This window comes from Cynara cardunculus, assembly GCF_001531365.2.
Source record: "Cynara cardunculus var. scolymus isolate 2C chromosome LG 12, CcrdV1, whole genome shotgun sequence".
NCBI lineage: Eukaryota > Viridiplantae > Streptophyta > Magnoliopsida > Asterales > Asteraceae > Cynara > Cynara cardunculus.
In genome coordinates this window covers 15568947-15575521 of record NC_037539.1, presented here as the reverse complement: position 1 = coordinate 15575521, position 6575 = coordinate 15568947, and the positions used below count along the sequence as shown (strand labels likewise).

The 6575-nt window shown below is 42.6% G+C and overlaps 1 non-coding gene across 1 annotated transcript; it reads left to right on the top strand.

Moving 5' to 3' along the window:
- Window positions 1-6058: 6058 nt before the first annotated feature.
- Window positions 6059-6165, top strand: LOC112524007. The gene has a single exon (XR_003070334.1). It is a non-coding gene; the product is annotated as a small nucleolar RNA R71 (small nucleolar RNA).
- The last annotated feature ends 410 nt before the right edge of the window (window positions 6166-6575 follow it).

The window sequence follows — 6575 nt, the reverse complement described above, 5'->3', positions numbered from 1 at the left end:
CCACGAAGCACTAAGAAGGCAAAGAAGACTCACAAGGATGTTAATCCTTCTGAGAAAAGGAAAGGGAAGAAGAGACCCGCAGAAGAAGAGGGTCCAAGCAGTCCTTTGCCAAAACCGAAAAAGAAGAAATTGAAGAAGGCCTAATCCGCAGAGGTTGAGGTCACAGAGGCTGAAATCCAAGAAAGCCCAGCAGAGGCTGCTCCTAAGCGTAGAAGGTTGTGCAAGACTGTTAAAGTAGAGTCCCCAACAGAGCAAATTCATGATGTAATCTTCGACCTCCAACAAGGATTTATAGCGCCCACAGAGGTGGCAGATTTGGGGACAGAAGTCGTACTAGACGACGAAGAGGAAGAAGTGGAGTTAGAAGAGGGCGAAAAAGATGCCGAAGGCACACATCAAATCCCCCCTCCCAGTTCAACCCACATGGCTAGGGACCCTGTTCTAGAGGGAATCCCTATTGAAGAAAGCGTGCACACGCTGAACCCAGCCCAAACCTACCTCGCAGAGGACATTCTTTCGTCCTCTGTCGAATGCACAGTCCGGGAACCTCAATCTACTCCAACATCCTCTCAAAAGGATGGTGGTTTTACAATAAGAGTCCATTCGCCCAAGGACTCGTCACCACCAAGAGAGGCATCTGTTGCCCCTCCACACATGAGTGAACCAACAAGTCATGCTTCAGAGGCATGCGAGAGAATCACAAAGACTGAGGATCTAGAACGCCCAAAGTCTCCACTCGATCCCTCTGCCCAATTAGGCTCTGAACCTATTAGGCATGAAATCGAAAGAACACTGGTAGGATCTCCAATTGGGGATGTCCGAGGATTTGGTGGAAGTCCCCRAGATGACTACGCCAAATCAGTCACTGAGGGCGCCTTACACTCCAAGGCTACTAGGTCACCATGTGTTGGTGATCTAGGTTCCCCGAATGCCTATGTGACGAAGGAGGAGTTACAAACCTTCGCCATAGAGGTATTCAAGAGGATGGATGAGTTGAAAAGCTTGTTCTCCTCCTCACCAACGACAGAGGCACTTACACCTCTAACAGAGGCTTTGAAAGAGTTGACTTCTACAACTTCTGAACTCAAGGCGACCTTATTAGCCCTTTAGAGCTCTGTCCTCAAAAAGGATGATCTCACAGAAGCCTTTAATGCACTGTCTCTCAACCCCTTTTCAATCCACACGCTCAAAACAGAATTAATAGAGGTTGCCGCCCAATATGCTGCAGATGTAGTTTCCACCGGCTACACCAACTATTCTGCCGTTAAGGATGAGATCAAAGAGATGTTCTCCTCTACTGTCACTTATGGCATCGACTCTTCATCCTCCAGGGCTAACATTAACCATCTAGCCACTTGCAGAGTGCTAGACGCAATGGTTAAAGCCCTTGGAGAGACCGTGCAAAAATACAACGACCATCTTCTCAAGGAAGCCCGAGCAACCAACGAATCATTAAGAGACTGCACAAAGAAACTCGTCGCTGAGGGTAACAACTTCAGAAATGAGATCTATCGCTGCGTCTCTACCTTGAAGTGGGCCACAGAGATTGACATCAACAATGCCTCTATGAATGCTGAGATGGTCATTGGAAAGATGGAGAAGGCGGCTTCCAAAGTTCTAAGGCGATTGAAGAAGGCTCCCCTCACTACATGCAAGACAGAGGCCACTCAAATCCATGATGATCAGGGAGGTGATGACCCTGATCATCATGAGGGGGAGAAAAAGACAGAACCAAAGAAGACAACCTCTGCCAAACCACTAAAATAGTGGACTCTGCTGCTGCCCTATTCTCAAAAAACAAATCTCCAGATCCTAAGGGGAAAGGCAAGGGTAAAGCAGTAGAGGAGTCGCCACAGAAGGGGTCAAGCTCTGACACGCTGGAGGAGATCAATGAAGAAGAATATGATAACCCTGATCTTGTTCGAGCACTAAAGGCTTCTTTGGCAGAGGCACAGGCAAAAAAGGGCAGAGTCCCCATCCCTAGAGTCGGAGAAGGCTCTTCTTCCAAACTTGCAAAGATACCGGAAGAAACGTCTACGGGTACGTTTGACGCTCTGGTAGGAACTGTCAAGCCAATCCTACCAGAGGGGTCTACCCAGAGGCCTATACTCGAAGAAGAATCCAGGACGCCAGAGTCTGCCACGATGGGGAGGGTATCTGAGATAATTGAATCCATGAACAAGATTCCTACACAAAGGGTGCGCATAGAGCCCGTAACCACTGTTGAGGAGATTCTACGGTGGCGTTACTCATCAACGGACACAGAGCCCCCTTATGACCCAGAGCTAACAGGAATGCCCTCTGCCATTGCAAAGTTCCACTTCTCGAAACTCACCAGGCCACCAGAGCAGGTCTTCTCAGAGCATGTGATCACTTCACTCGAAACCATTTCTCCGTGCACTATGCTAAAGAAGACCGTGCTATACACTCAATACATTGTGAAGAGGGATGATGGCAACCTTTACTCTTTCACAGATGCTGATCTCTATAACCTCTGCGTATTTGACCTAATATTCTTACAYAACATCTTGAACAAATACATGGAGAGGAGGTCAACATATTCGATTTCTCTCAGAAGGCTGATTGAGGTAATGCGCGCTCAAGTCAAATTCTATAGCTAGAAAGATTTCGACATCTCTATGAGGTTGGTCCAGCCAGATCTAAAAATTTCTCCACCAAAGAACAGACCCAGTTGGCTGCTTAGATTTCATCCCAACGCTATTGTCCACAATCCCATCTTTGGGTTTGTTTTCTTGGACAAGGATGAGATTCTAAGATTCTTCGATCCAAAAGAGACGCACAAGTATTCCACAGAGTCTCTCGAGTGGGTGTTCAACTTGGTGGTGACAGAGGTGTAGAAAGGGAGAATAAGGGCGGATGAAGTGACCAACCTTCTGGAAACAATCAAGATACAAGTCTCCTTCAGAGAATGGATTTTCAAGGTCTACAAGACTGTCAAGACTGACCTGCAATATGCCGTAGACGATTTTCCAAACTCTGTTGTGGAGTAATCTCTTGTAATAGTGTAGGCCTGCACAATCTTTTAATTCTTTCAGTATTGTAATTCTTTTTTAGAGGATGAGATTAATCTCCTCTTGTATTTTTTTCATAAGTCAATTCTTGCACCCAACTGTCCAAAATTACTTTTTCATACTTAGGGGGAGATTGTTAGCTCAATTATTCCTATTTTGTAAAAGTATAGAAAATGTATACTGCAAGTCTTGACAGAAGGATAACTCCACAGAAGACAACAGAGGACTAAGCGACAGAAGCCGTTTGATCAAAGAAGTATGACAGAACCTCTGATGTCTCTCACAGAGGTTCTGGAAAATAGTCCTCTATCAAATAGAACATGCAAGTCAATTACAGCAGAGCCTCTGAGATGGCTCACAGAGGGTCTACGGATTTCGTCTTCTGTGAAGTTTTTATTCCAACATTTTTCAAAGGTTGTTAGCCGCATATGCTTCTCACGTGACTAGGGAATAATCGAATTTATTTGGACGGCTCAGATGAAGACACGCGTCAAGATCTGGTCTTTAAGGTCGTTAGGAAGTAGTATAAATAGCGGATAGGATCTTTGTAATCTGTGGAGCTTCCAGTATTGTAAACGTCAAATTTTCAATTGATTGAATTGAAAACGTTTGGAGCAAATCTCTTGTGTTCATCTTCTTCATCAATACTATGTGTTCTTAATACTCTGTTTTGCTTTTATTATTACTTCCGATGCACTTCATTGTTCAAGAGCTTTTCTAGAGTATTAGATCAATATCAAAGCTGAATTTAAGATCCATCAAAGACAATATTAGTTTCTATTTCCTCTATTTCCTCAACATCTTCTTCTATTTCCTCATCACATTCTTCTTCCAACTTAAAGTTTTTCTGAATTCCTTCTTCAAAACACATCTCCTCTATCTCAGATATTCTTGAACACTCTTCCAAGTAATCAGGGTACTTTAGAGAGTTGAAGACATTAAATGTGACTTTTTTGGTCTTGGAGTCTCATGGTCAACTCTCCTTTTTGGACATCTATCAAAGTTCTTCCGGTGGCTAGAAATGGTGTTCCTAAAACAATAGAAATGTCTTTATATGCCTCAAAGTCTAGAATGATAAAGTCTGCCAGAAATATGAACTTGTCAACTTGCACTAACACATCCTCAATCTTTCCCTTAGGGTATGCTATGGACTTGTTGGCCAATTGGAGTGTAATCGTGGTAGGTCTATGTGAAGTCTAAAATTCATACAAACATGATAAGATCTTCAAGAATCTAGATGAATAGAATAGTAGAGAGAGAATATCATCAAAGATTGATTTGATTGAGAGAGAGAATATTGCAACTGAAATCTTGATTACAATTTGCTAATCACTTAGTAATGACAATTACAAAGGAAAATACTATTTATACTAGAAAATAGTAAAGCTATACTATTACAATGTAAAACAAAACTAAGGAGAAACTTGAATGCAACTTTAAAGCTCTTACTTAAACTCAACAGTCTAGCTTCACCTATGCCTAGGGTATTGAAAACGGATAAAGGAATGATGTTGATACTAGCACCTAGGTCACATAAGGCTTTCCGTATCTCCTTCCCTCCTATTGAACATGGAATGGTAAAACTCCCTGGATCTTTTAGCTTAGGGGGTATGCTATTGGTCAAAAGTGCAGTACATCCTTCGGTAAGGGCTACAGTCTCATATTCAGTCAACTTCTTCTTCTTACTTAGGATGTCCTTTAGAAACTTAGCATAACTAGGCATTTGCTCAATTGCTTCAACAAGTGGGATGTTGATGTGTAATTCTTTAAACACATCCAAGAACTTCTTAAAGTGCAGTTCCTCTTTCTGATTCTTCAACCTTTGGGGGTAAGGAACATAAGGAGGTACTGGTTTTATTACATTCTTGCTTGGATGAGTTGAGAAAGATGGGTTTGGAATGTCGTGGGTCTTTGTGGTGCACTTTGGAGGTTCAGATGGAATATTAGCATCAAGCTTAGGGGTCTCTAAAACCTCAGTCTCTTTTGACTTCTTTAAAGCATCCTCAGGAAAGAGTAAGGGAAAGTCTGATCTAGGGGGGACAGAAGTGGTGGTCTCAGATGCCTGCTTTTCTAAAGGTTGGATCGGTCTTTCTTTGGTAGGAACCAATGTTGTAGCATCAGCTTCTGTCAAACTGGGTGTACTATCTTTGGGCACTTTTTCTGTCAACTCCTTCCCACTTCTAAGGGTTACTACTTTCACATGTTTCTTACCTAGGTCTCTAGGGACTTCTATATTACTGGGCAAGGTACCAAGGGCTCGATTGTTCTGGTTAAGTGCAAGTTGACTGACTTGAGTCTCTAAATTCTTGATGACCGCACTTTGTTGATTTATCAAAGCTTGGTTTTGTGATTATGCTTGTGCATGTGCAAAAGGTCCTTTAATCATTGCTTCCAAAGAAGATGATTCTGTCTGTGGAGGAGGTTTGTTCTAAAAAGGTGGTTGCAAATTCTGAAAACTTTGTTGGTGATTCTAAGAGTTAGAATTGTTTCCATGATGTTGCGGTTGAAAATTAGAAGTTCCTTGTTGTTTATGGACTGGTGGGTTTAAACTGGGACTGTTCCAAGAAAAGTTCGGATGTTGCCTCCAACTGGCATTATATGTGTTGGAATAGGGATTAGCTCGGTTATGAACATAGTTTACTGATTCAGAATTATGAGGACAATGTTCGTACGAGTGTTCCCCGCCATAGCACACACATTGCACATATAGGACTATTGGGACAGGTGTATTAGCAGCTTGCTGTCCTCCCTGACCGGAAGTTAAATTTTTCAACATGTTGGTCATGGAGGTAAGCTGAGCTGTTAATGCAGTATATGCATCTACATCATGTTTCCCAACAGTCTTTTTCTGTGACTGAGCACGTGGGTCGGCCCAATGCCCATTGTTTGCCGAAATCTTTTCCAGGATTTCATATCCTTCATTATAGGTCATGGCTGTAAAGGCTCCGCCCGCAGTCGCATCGAGCATTTGTTTTGCCATGGGATTTAACCCATTGTAAAACGTCTCAAGTTGAATACAGTACGGAATGCCATGGTGTGGGCATTTCCTCATCAGCTCTTTGAACCTTTCCCACACGTCAGGAACAGCCTCATCGTCCATTTGTTTAAAAAGACAGATTTCGTTCCTAGACTTAGCATTCCTTGTTGGTGAGAAATATTTTCGCAAAAAAAATTCCGCCATGTTACTCCATGACGGCACAGAACCCAGTGTTAAAGAATTAAACCATGCTTTTGCTCGATCCCTTAAGGAATATGGAAACAAAGTGAGCCTTAGAGCGTCATTTGACACTCTCGGGATTAGGAAGGCATCTGTGATTTCCATAAAAGATTTTAAGTGCGAATGTGGGTCCTCCGAAGGTAATCCGGTAAATTGGCCATTTGTTTGCAACATGTGAAACATTATCGGTTTGAGTTCGAAATGGAAAGCGGTCATATGTGGTCTAACTATCCCGGAATTTAATTGCTCAAAATCCGGAATAGCATAATCCACAATCCTCCCATTTTTGGAATTTGCCAAATTAATGATGTTCGGAGTTTGTGCTC